The sequence below is a fragment of the Eriocheir sinensis genome, unplaced genomic scaffold, assembly GCF_024679095.1.
Source record: "Eriocheir sinensis breed Jianghai 21 unplaced genomic scaffold, ASM2467909v1 Scaffold1297, whole genome shotgun sequence".
NCBI lineage: Eukaryota > Metazoa > Arthropoda > Malacostraca > Decapoda > Varunidae > Eriocheir > Eriocheir sinensis.
The window spans coordinates 15338-28260 of record NW_026110625.1 but is presented as its reverse complement, the minus strand read 5'-3'; the positions used below and the strand labels follow the sequence as shown (position 1 = coordinate 28260).

Here is a 12923-nt window from a genome sequence, read left to right as displayed (position 1 = left end):
TCTTTTATTCTGTTGTATTCTGTTGTATTCTCTTTTATTCTGTTGTATTCTGTTGTATTATCTTTTATTCTGTTGTATTCTGTTGTAATCTGTTGTATTCTCTTTTATTCTGTTGTATTCTGTTGTATTATCTTTTATTCTGTTGTATTCTCTTTTATTCTGTTGTATTCTGTTGTATTCTCTTTTATTCTGTTGTATTCTCTTTTATTCTGTTGTATTCTCTTTTATTCTGTTGTATTCTCTTTTATTCTGTTGTATTCTGTTGTATTCTCTTTTATTCTGTTGTATTCTGTTGTATTATCTTTTATTCTGTTGTATTCTGTTGTATTCTCTTTTATTCTGTTGTATTCTGTTGTTTTCTCTTTTATTCTGTTGTATTCTCTTTTATTCTGTTGTATTCTGTTGTATTATCTTTTATTCTGTTGTATTCTGTTGTATTCTCTTTTATTCTGTTGTATTCTGTTGTATTATCTTTTATTCTTTTGTATTCTGTTGTATTCTCTTTTATTCTGTTGTATTCTGTTGTATTATCTTTTATTCTGTTGTATTCTCTTATTCTGTTGTATTCTGTTGTATTCTGTTGTATTCTCTTTTATTCTGTTGTATTCTGTTGTATTCTCTTTTATTCTGTTGTATTCTGTTGTATTCTGTTGTATTCTCTTTTATTCTGTTGTATTCTCTTTTATTCTGTTGTATTCTCTTTTATTCTGTTGTATTCTGTTGTATTATCTTTTATTCTGTTGTATTCTGTTGTATTCTCTGTTATTCTGTTGTATTCTGTTGTATTCTCTTTTATTCTGTTGTATTCTGTTGTATTCTCTTTTATTCTGTTGTATTCTGTTGTATTCTCTTTTATTCTCTTGTATTCTCTTTTATTCTCTTTTATTCTATTTTCTTCTGTTGTATTCTGTTGTATTCTCTTTTATTCTGTTGTATTCTGTTGTATTATCTTTTATTCTGTTGTATTCTCTTTTATTCTGTTGTATTCTGTTGTATTCTCTTTTATTCTGTTGTATTCTGTTGTATTATCTTTTATTCTGTTGTATTCTCTTTTATTCTGTTGTATTCTGTTGTATTCTCTTTTATTCTGTTGTATTCTGTTGTATTCTCTTTTATTCTGTTGTATTCTGTTGTATTCTGTTGTATTCTCTTTTATTCTGTTGTATTCTGTTGTATTCTGTTGTATTCTCTTTTATTCTGTTGTATTCTCTTTTATTCTGTTGTATTCTGTTGTATTCTCTTTTATTCTGTTGTATTCTGTTGTATTCTCTTTTATTCTGTTGTATTCTGTTGTATTCTCTTTTATTCTGTTGTATTCTGTTGTATTCTCTTTTATTCTGTTGTTTTCTGTTGTATTCTCTTTTATTCTGTTGTATTCTGTTGTATTCTCTTTTATTCTGTTGTATTCTCTTTTATTCTGTTGTATTCTGTTGTATTCTCTTTTATTCTGTTGTATTCTGTTGTATTATCTTTTATTCTGTTGTATTCTCTTTTATTCTGTTGTATTCTGTTGTATAATTGATTTTTATGTTTTGGGGGGAATTTCACGCAAGTTTTCCAGGCCGATTTTACCCTTAATATTGAGTGTAGCGTTATGCAGAGGCCAGAAATGAACTCCCCGTCTCGTTTTACCCAAGAAGAGTCACCGTTTTGAAAATAACCTCAAATAACATAAATATAGCTGATTTTCATGTTTTTGGAGGAATTTCACGCGAGCTTTCCGGGCCAATATCTTCCTTAATATTGAGTGTAGCGTTATGCCGAGGCCAGAATTGGATTCCTCGTCTCGCTTTACTAAAAAAAAAGTCACCGTTTGCATGAAAATAACATAAATATAGGTTATTTTCATGTTTTGGGGTGAATTTCACGCGAGCTTTCCGGGCCGATATCTCCCTTAATATTGAGTGTAGCGTTATGACGAGGCCAGAAATGGATTTCTCGTCTTATTTTACCCAAGAAGAGTCGCCGTTTGCATGAAAATAGCTTCAAATAACATAAATATAATTGATTTTCATGTTTTTTTGATAATTTCACGCTAGTTTTCCGTGCCGATATCTCCTTTAATATTTAGTGTATCGTTATGCCGAGGCCAGAAATGGATTCCTCGTCTCGTTTCCTTCTCGTTTAGTCGCCTTTTGCAGGACATGGCCGCTTTTTATTTTATTTTTTTTATTTTTCTAGGGACCCAAAGTATAACACTTTCACCTCAAGTACGAGAGTCCAGTGCGGGACACCTGCCGATTTCTGAGCCCCACACTGCTTTTATCACCCAAATAACCGCCTTCACATATGATTGTTGTTTAAAGGGTTAATTATTGGGGCTTCTTGGCATCAGGTATGGGTCAGAAAACGGTAAATGCGCGGCTCTGAGTACGATAATCTAGCATCGGTGCGCGGTAAAAAATCATAACACCACACGGCTGATCGTCCACGGAGTGACTCCTTCACGACGTGTTTTAAGAGGTGTTTGCAGTGTGTTTGGGGGTAAGACAGTGTATTTTTACGTTCATGGTACAGAGGAAGGGTCAAACTATACCCAGTGTCATTAACTACCTCTGGAAATGCCCCCCACAACGCCTACGGAAGCCTTGTCAAATACGTGTTTATAGGTGACGAGTTTTGACCCCGCGCCGTATCAGCTGTTCTTAAGAGGTCACAAAGGAGATGAATCGTGTTCCCGTGAGTGTCTTTTGACGTTCATGGTACAGAGGAAGGGTCAAACTACCACCAGGGTCATTGAATACCCCTGGAAATGCTCCCCACAACGCCTACGAAAGCCTTGTCAAATATGTGACTCATTGACCTCAAGCATCAACCGCCCCCAAAATCATGTTACCGTTGATGAGGTTTCAGGCCCTGCTGCTGCTCTGCTTCTAAAAGGTGAAAAAAAAGAGATTAATCGCTTTCCCGTGAGTGTTTTCTCCCCTTCATAGTAGAGTTACGTCATGTGACGGACGAGTGTGTGACGTGGCAGCAGTGTTTAAATGTGTTACGTGATCCCAGAGAGTGTTACACGTTGTGACATTAGTAGTATTCTGTTACCTGGATACATGATAGGGCTGTTACTGGCTGTGTTACGTCACTGTGTTAAGGTGACGGGCTGTGACGTGGGCTCTCAGGTGTTATGCAGTGTTAACAGTGCCACCGACAGTTCCATGTTCAGCAGGTGTTACGTGATGCAAGACAGATTAGTTACCCAGTGTTACAGTGTCTTGTTAACCTACCTGGTGTGACCCCCCTCCTGTGATGTGGGCTCAGCCAGGGTGTTTAATATGCAGTGCCACAGACAGTGTTATGTTACCAGGCAGTGTTCACAGTGGCATAGATTTGTGTGGTACCAGAATCAGTGTGATGCCAGCCATTCGTGCCGGGGACGGCAAATGTATAGAATAACACCCATGTGACCCTAGGACCCTGTACAGAGGCTTCGGGAATATTCGCACCGCTGTGATGTAGTACTCTTGTTAATTAAAGTTAATCTCACGTCAAGGCTGACCTGACCAAGGCTACAGCAGGTCACACAGGGCTGTCACCTACCAAAACAACCCTCGCTTATCATCACCACAAGCTCTTTAGTGGGTGTGCGTTTAGGGCAGGCTGTGGTGGTAATTACAACATTTCTAGCACATCCAGCCTAGTTTTGACAAGCCAACAGACGTGTTTATGTCACAAGGGGTGTTCTTTTCCGTGCGGGCTCTTCCCTTTCTTCACCCCGGAGCCTCTCTCTCTCTCTATCTCTCTCTCTCTCTCTCTCTCTCTCTCTCTCTCTCTCTCTCTCTCTCTCTCTCTCCCAAATATCAATGCTTTTTTAGTTAATAGCTTACTACTACTACATGTCTCAGCGCACATTGACTTAGGTGAGGGGTGGGAAGGCACCTGGCACCTGTAACATCAGTGTGGAGCTGCTCAAAGCTGGACGTGAGGCTGTGATCCGCAGGTTGCATGTGGTCTTGACTGTCTGGTACCATTCCTCCTGACTGGGTTGGTCGTCCCTATCTGGAAAGGAAAGGGACCGCCAGGACTGCAACAAGTACCGTGGTAGTACACTGCTCAGTGTGCCAGGCAATGCCCACCTATTGCTGATGTAAATTCGCAGCCAGCTGCTGAAGGTGCAGAGACCTGAACAGTCTGGCCTGGCAAGTCAACACCTGAGCACCGTATCCTGGCGTACTTATTTCTTACTTGTTACTTGTGTTTCTTATTTATCTGGTCCCACACACATATTTAATTCATTAAATTTTCACTATTGATCACAACTTCTATGCCATGTTAATTGTCAATGTTTCCGTGTCATAGCAGTCAGAGAACAGAAATGTTTTAGTCCTTTCTTAAATTTGGAGATATCCTTTGTTCTTCTAATGTCAGGAGGAGCTTATTGTACAGTCTTGGGGTGGCAGAACTGAAAGCGCGCAATCCAACATTTGAAGAGTACCATGAAGTGTGATTCCAGAAGTGGCTCGGCAAGTGTTAATGCCTTCACCTGGCTGTATTTCGTGTAATAATTCTCTCAAATACGGCCAGTGATCAAAGCTTGGTGTGTCAAAACACATAACTTAAATACTATCCTTGCTTTTATTGGCAACCAGTGGAGCTCTATCAGAACAGGAGTTATTCTCTCTCGTGGTGGAATTCCTTTGATTAGTCTCGCTGCTCTGTTTAAGATCATCTGTAATTTCCTTAATTGGAGCTTTGGCAGGTTATAGTAGATCGAGTTGCAATAATCCACTCTTGATATAATATTGTTAATCACCAATTTCTTGATCCAGGTATTTCTTGATAAAAGCAATATTTCTAAGGTGATATCCAGCTATCCTTACGACATTATTTATCTGACATTTCAGTGTCAAATTGGAATCCAGCAACACTCCCAAGTCACGAACACTTTCAACAATATGAATTTCATTACCACCTATAATCATGTTCCCGTCACCAAAATAACGTAGAGTGTCCTTCTTCCCCACAAACATGAATTCAGTCTTATCATCGTTTAATTTCAATTGCTTATAATGCATCCAATCCTTCCTTGACTGAATTAATAACACTATTGATCTTAGCACTTGTATTTTCAATATCACTGATGGAAAAGTAGAACTGGGTGTCATCAGCAAATAACTGCTCATCGGGTGTCTCTGTGAGAGACAATCCTGAGTGGAGGAAGTCAATTGGACATCCACGGACTTAGTGGCTGGAGCAAGTTATAGTAGATCCTGCAGGGAGGTACTCAGGATGGCCTGCAGGGAGAAATGCCCGGAGGGACCCCTGGGCTTGGCGTCGTAGGGTGGGCGAGGCGACGCGCCCCCCTGCGTATGCCCCCATTGATTGATTGATTGTGGTGGTGGTGTATGTGTGTGTGTGTGTGTGTGTATTTACCTAGTTGTAGTTTTACAGGCCCGGGCTTACGCTGGTGTGGTCCCGTCTCCATATCTGCATTTATCCAACTTTTCCTTGAAGCTTTGCACACTGCCAATACTACATCCTCACCGTTCCAAAGCTCTATATCTCTTTGCAGGAAGCTATATTTCTTTATGTCTCTCAGGCATCTTCCCTCCCTCAATTTTTCATCCTCTGTGCAGGGATATGAACCTTTATCTGACTAATGAGACTTTCTTTCAGGGCTGTGAGGAGGAGGAGGAGGGAGGCTGTGGTGAGGTGGAGACTTGACAACACTACCATCGCCATCAGGCCAGGCTAAGGTAATGTCTGCTTGATCTTGTTAGGCTCAAAGGGAAGGGAAGGGAAAGAAAAGGAAAGGAATGAGAAGGAAGGGAAAGGAAAGGAAAGGAAGGGAAGGGAAGGGAAAGGAAAGGAAGGGAAGGGAAAGGAAAGGAAAGGAAAATGAAGTTACAAAAAGAAGGAAAAAATAATATATGAAAATGTGAGCCTTCCTCTGTACCGTGAACCTAAAAACACATATTTGACAAGGCTTTCCTAGGAGTTTTAGGCATTTCCAGGGGCAGTTTTATGACCCTGGTGGTAGTGTGCCCCTTCCTCTGTACCATGACCCAACGAAAACATATATTTGACAGTTCTTTCATAGGAGTTTGTCATTTCTTGGGGTAGTTTAATGACCCTGGTGTTAGTGTGACCTTTCCTCTGTACCATGACCCTAAGAAAACATATTTGACATGGCTTTCCTAGGAGTTGTGGGAATTTCCAGGGGTAGTTTTATGACCCTGATGGTAGTGTGACCCTTCCTCTGTACCGTGAACCTAAAAACACATATTTGACAAGGCTTTCATAGGAGTTGTGGGCATTTCCTGGGATAGTTGAATGACCCTGGTGGTAGTCTGACCCTTCCTCTGTACCATGACCCTAAGAAAACATATATTTGACAAGGCTTTCATAGGAGTTGTGGGCATTTTCAGGGGTAGTTTAATGACCCTGGTGGTAGTGTGCCCCTTCCCCTGTACCATAATGCTACAGAAGCACTCATTAGAACCAAATTGATCTCTTTTTTTAGCCTTTGCAAGTAGTTAAAATGTTAGAGTCGGAAACATCTGACAATCCCATCTTCTTACAGGCCAAGCAGTGCAGAGGAGAAGGAGGAGGAAGAAGAAGAGGAGGATGTGAGTTCTATACATAAAGGCAGATCAATATATAGAAGCTTATGGAGTAGAGGAAATATGTCATTCTATGTATTAAAGAGGATAAGAGGGAGGAGAAGGTTAACTTGTAAATATAGGCAGAAGTTTATGTGCCAAGGAAAATATTTAAATGATTTGTATTATGCATGTATTGAAATGTTATGAACTTGGATGTTTGTATGTATAAGGCTATGGGATTTACTTACAAGGTCTGTGGTGTTTTTTTTACTTATAAGGTTGTACTTAGGATTTTACTTATAAGTTCTGTGGCTGTGGGTACCTCCTACAAAGCCTTTCTACTATGGCTATTAATTAACAAAATCCTCTTTCTTTCAGCTTGTGTACTGGCTCAGAAAGTAGTGAAAGGGTGCATGTTATCGATGAAGGCTATATCAATAAGTATGGAAGTGCGTTATGGCTATTAACAACAATCTCTCTTTCAGCATGTGTACGGGGATAGAAAGTTACTTGGCATATATTGAAATGTCATGCACTGAGAGTATTTACGTAAAGGGCCGGGGCTATTTCTTGTAAGGTACTGCGCATGATTTTACATATACAGCCTTTAGTGTTTCTTTAGGTTAAGGTATTTCCTATCCCAGCACGTATAAGAAACTTGGGTATGGATTTATGTGTGAGTTACTGAGTTGCATGTATACTAAAATGTGTATTTGGGATTTTCATCTTCTGTGTTTTATATATATATATATATATCCTAAGAATGGTGTTTTGTTGGGAAAGAATGTTATGCACTGGGGTTATTTATATACAAAGTCTGTGGTTATTTCTTCATAAGGTATTTCCTATCCCAGTACGTATAAGGAACTTGGTATGGATTTAAATGTGCGTGTTACTGAGTTGCATGTGTATGTGCATTCAATGTATTGGGGTATATATTGTGTATTGGGGGTATTTATTTCAAGGTTAAAGTACTGAATGGAGGGGAATTTATGTAGGGGAAAGGTCTGTAGTGGGGGTGTCGTAACTAACAACCTCTCCTGCAACAACTCCTACTGGTGCTTGTGTATAGATTTAATTATGTATTGGAGATATGTATTTGAAGGTTAAGATACTGGATGGAAGGGTATTTATGTTGGGGTAATATGATAATGTCTGTAGGGATTTGTCTTAACTTAACAACCCCTTCTGCAATAGCTACTACTACTACTGGTGCTGTCCATAACTTACAACACTTCCGTACTAGGAGTATTAACAAAACCTTTTAATTTCAGCTACCAAGGACAACCTCTGCTGCTCATGGTATCAACTCCTGCACTCCTGGGACTGGCATAACATCTGCATGCCCTTGTAACAACTCACTCTGCTTCTGCTATTCATAACACCCCGTTCTGCGTCTGCTGTCGTAACAGGGCATGGCTTCTGTATACTAACTCCTGCTCGCATAACCCGCATGGATTTACACTTCTCTCTGCTTCTGGCTTTCGTACCTATCAACACATTCTGCGCCTTCCTTCGTAACTAATCCCACGGCTTCTCTGCATGACAACTCCAGCTGCTTACGGCAAAATTTCGCATAACAGCTACTCCTGCTTACGTATGACAATTCTCTCTGGCTTCCATAACAGCACGTATGGCTTTTGCATGTGAACGCATTTCATTTCTGCTGCTCACTAACCCACACTGCTGGCTTGAGTATCCTAACGACCTAACCCATTCTGTAAGCTGCCGCCCAGTGCTCCAGGTGACCCCTAACAAGCCTGTCGGATCGGCGTCTAGCGAGGGAGGTTCCGTCAGGTTCCGTTCCCTGCTAGAGCTGTCTCCCTTCACCTTAAAAAATATAGTTTGACATATTTGAGAGCAGCAGTACAGGCCAGGTATCAGAGAGGGGTTCAGGCCTATATGGGGACACCTCTGTTAGGCTTGTACCTCAATAAATAACTAGAAAAAAGTTGGAAAGTGTTAAACAATGACCATACGTAACCTAGTCATGTGTGAATCCTGACTATGGAGGGAGATTATCCTCAAACACGTACGGTTATATATATACATGTCTTTTACCCACCCATGCGTGCAGTACGGGTGGTGAACTCTGACCTCTATGAAATAAATATACGTAACAGGAAAAAAATAAATTGGTTTAAAATATATTTCCCTCATCCATATTCGGCAGCAGATATGTACAGGTTGAAAAAACGGGTTGATATCTGATGTTTGACCCCACGGTTGACCGTTCGACCCTGCGTCTAGGATCGCTACGTCAACATCTTCGGCTGACGTCTCCACCTTAGGGTTGAGTGTCCGTCTCTGCGTCTTTGTGTACCTGCGTTAAAATCTTCACCACCATATGACGTTGAGTCTGGCGGGCACTGTTTTGAGATCTCAAGACGGCAATTTCCCACGGCTGTTAACCCCTTCACTACGGCTGGGCCAAACCAGCTCCCCGCGCCATATCCGAGTTCGCCTTGCACGCCAAATTTCAAATGTCGCTATTGAATATAACAAGTTTTCAGCCATAAACTCAACACAATCATCATGTATAATATATGAAAACATGCAGAATTAAATGGTGCACATAGAGAAGCATAAATTAATTGATAATGTTGAGATGTAAGTATAAATAAAGAGATAAAATAACTTGTATATTGGGTCAAGTGCGCCAGAATGCAGGTTGCACGTCCTCGGATATGGTACGGGGCACGCAAGGACGCAGTATACGCGTTCTCGTGTTGAAGGGGTTAAGGGTATGGGTCAGGCTGTCATGGGTGGCTGTTACGTTAGCCTTCTCACGGTGTCAAGGCTCGTAAAACCACCCTTGGAAATACTAGCAACACAGCGTATATGGAAAGCCTTCAAGTGATATAGTGACTCGTGGAAATATTTGCAACCTAACATATTTCACCCAGTGGTGGTGGTGGTAGGGATCATGTTTCTTAACGGTCCCTCTAAGCGAGAAAAATGAGAAAAAATCACCCTCACACAAACCATTTCATACTATATATCAAAGCATTTGTGATCACATTATGCATCATCTATTTTGGGGGGTTATATCATGGCACAAATTTCAGTTGTATGTCTGTTTATTGAGGGGACTGTTTGGGTCTTGTATTTTCTGTTGTATATTTCCAAGGCCAAAAAGGTCAGTAATTGGGTTCTCAATGATGTTTTTTTAGGTTGATGGTACAGAGGAAGGGTCATAAAAGCACCCTTGTCTGTAACTCCCCTGAAAGCCTTGTCAAATATGTTTTTTTGTTTTTTTTTTATTTATTTATTTATTTTTTTTTTTTTTTTACGTCATGGCCTATTGCTCCGGTAAGCTTCTTCCCAGTGGATCCTGATGGTCGGCCCAAGGCTTCTTCCCGGTGGGGCCTGATGGTCGGCCCAGCCCGTTCTGGTGCAGGCAAGTGTTTATAGTGGTGCCATCTTGCATTGGCTCATGCTGCCCTCCCGGAGCTCATCTTTAATCCTAGAATCTAGAGTCCGGGTTGGTAGGTGGTCTTCTGGACAGCATGTGGGTAGTTTTAACCCGGTAGCAGCGGGGATCATGTTTCTTAATGGTCCCTCTAAGCGGGAAAAATGGGAAAAATCATCACTCACGCAAACCATTTCATAATAATATATATCAGCATTTGTGACAAGTTTATGTATCATCTATTTTGGGGGGTTCAAATCATGGCACAAATTTGGCCCATCGCTGCTACACGGTAAAGCCACAAATTTGGCCCGTCCCTGCTACCGGGTTAAGCCACTCGGCGGCCTTTGGTGAGTGAAATTTACCCTTCATAGCCAGTGGATAGCTGCAACCACATAGATTTCTGATCCCAGTATGTATATTTTGGGGGGCGGAATATTTTAAAGTGAGTGAGATCTTCATTGAGCAAGGGTTGATGTAGGAGAATCAATTATTTCCCCATACAGTATTTAAAGAGACTGACTATTTGGAAAGGCTTCGTACACTCAGAATTTGCCATGTTTAACCCTTGAAAGCTTAGTTCTGGCTAGATATCAAGCTTTAAAGCATCACATTGAGCAAGGGTTGATGTAGGAGAATTAATTATTTCCCCATACAGTATTTAAAGAGACTGACTATTTGGAAAGGCTTCGTACACTCAGAATTTGCCATGTAAGTTCATAGGAGAATTAATTATCTCCTCAAACAACATATAAGAAGGGATTTGACTATTTAAAAAGGCCTCAAACACAGAATTTGCCATGTCTCTACAGTTGAAGGTCCAGCACCGCTTTTAGTCAAAGTTCTCAAGCTTAAAAAATAACACGCTTGATGTAAAGGAATGAATTATCTCCCCCAAACTATTTAAAGAGAGATTTTGAGTGCTTGAAGAGGCCTCAGACTCATAGAATTTGCCACGTCCTTACAGTTGAAGGTCCATAGCTGCTTTTAGTCAAAGTTCTTAAGCTTAAAAATAACAGAGGATTGATGTAGAAGAATGATTTACCTGCCCAAACAGTATGTACCCAGCCCCCTCAAGTCCCCTGTGCAGTCCCACCCCCAGTCTCAGCTCCCAATGACCTTTATTCTGGGGGTCAAAGACATTAAATATAAGTGTTTTCCCTTCCCATGTCAGCCCTAAGACCCTCAGGCCCCCAGTAATTGGTCACCTAACCTAACCTAGCAAGTGTGTTAGCATAATACTGGTGGTAACATTTTAATTAACCTTTCCAATGAGCAAAAAGAATTAATATGGAACTGAATCAAATATCCCCAGCAATTAAGTCTCCACTTTGTTATGTAACATTAGTAAGGGTTCCAGTATATGTTAGATAATTACTAGCATTGTCAAGAACAGTTTTAATAGCCTTGTCAAGGGTTGGCCGAGAAAACAATATTATAACAAGCACTGAACTAATTCTTGAGTAATTGGACTGAGAAAGCCTTGATGGTACTCTATTTTTGCTATATTATAAAAAGTCTATAAGCGATGCCTTGGAAAGCTACCATAAGCAAGGGTTGGTCTAGATTATTGATGTCCAAGCTATTAATTATATGTATTTTCTCTTACCTGAAGCCCCCTAGCTCAAGCCCTCAGACCCTCGATCAGCCTCTTCCAGACCCCCCCCCAGTAGCTACCTTATTTTCTGGGGGATCAAAACCATTAATTATGTGTTAGTTTTGATAATTACCTAACATTAAGTGTATTACCATGGGGTGTGGTCAGTGTCGACATCTGTGAAGCCTTAATTATCATGAGCATAGTTTTATATCAAGCACTAACTCTTGGGTAAGACTTTGAGAAGGTCTTAATGTACTCAATCTTTGGCATATAAAAACAAGTCTAGCAATGCCTTAGGAAGATACCATGAGCAAGGGGTGAGTTAGGAAACTGATATACCTATCCCTCAATACTGCATAAACAATGGATCGAGGTCTTGTTCAGTATATATATATCAGGCACAATTGTCCATCTTTTGAGTTAGTTTATCAAAGACATATCACAATCTTCTACCATGAGCAAGGGATGAGTTAGCAGCTTGACATATATTCCTTAATACTACATAGACAATGGATCGAGGTCTTGTTCAGTATATATATATCAGGCACAATTGTCCATCTTTTGAGTTAGTTTATCAAAGACATATCACAATCTTCTACCATGAGCAAGGGATGAGTTAGCAGCTTGACATATATTCCTTAATACTACATAGACAATGGATCGAGGTCTTGTTCAGTATATATATCAGGCACAATTGTCCATCTTTTGAGTTAGTTTATCAAAGACATATCACAATCTTCTACCATGAGCAAGGGATGAGTTAGCAGCTTGACATATATTCCTTAATACTACATAGACAATGGATCGAGGTCTTGTTCAGTATATATATCAGGCACAATTGTCCATCTTTTGAGTTAGTTTATCAAAGACATATCACAATCTTCTACCATGAGCAAGGGATGAGTTAGCAGCTTGATATATATTAATCTTCTACCATGAGCAAGGGATGAGTTAGCAGCTTGATATATATTCCTTAATACTGCAAAAATAATGGAAAGAGGGCTTGTTCAGTATATATTATCACTCATATAGGTTACAATTGTCCATCTTTTGAGTTAGTTTATCAAAGACATTACTGTATCTTGTACCATGAGCAAGGGCCTTAGGGTGACTTATAGGAGATAGTTATACATTCCTATGTGTTTCATAGAGGAAAGGAAGAGATCTAGAATGATATATATTCTAAGGGTTCTTCATCTCTTATAGTTAATTAGTTCAGCAGTGAAAATCAGTTTTATGCTGAGTGCTGAGTATCCTTGATGTCGATCGATCGGCCAACACGTACCTCAAGTCAGCATGCATTTGTGTTATAAGGTCAATAAACTCATGGCTCAGAATCAGTCAGCATTTAAGTCAGCATGTGTTAGTT

At 40.1% G+C, this 12923-nt stretch overlaps 1 long non-coding RNA gene across 1 annotated transcript; it reads left to right on the top strand.

The window, feature by feature from the left end:
• The first annotated feature begins 1855 nt into the window (after positions 1 to 1855).
• On the top strand, positions 1856 to 12444 carry LOC126989785 (uncharacterized). The gene is made up of 4 exons (XR_007743691.1): positions 1856 to 2484; positions 5614 to 5693; positions 6521 to 11927; positions 12220 to 12444. It is a non-coding gene; the product is annotated as an uncharacterized LOC126989785 (long non-coding RNA).
• The last annotated feature ends 479 nt before the right edge of the window (positions 12445 to 12923 follow it).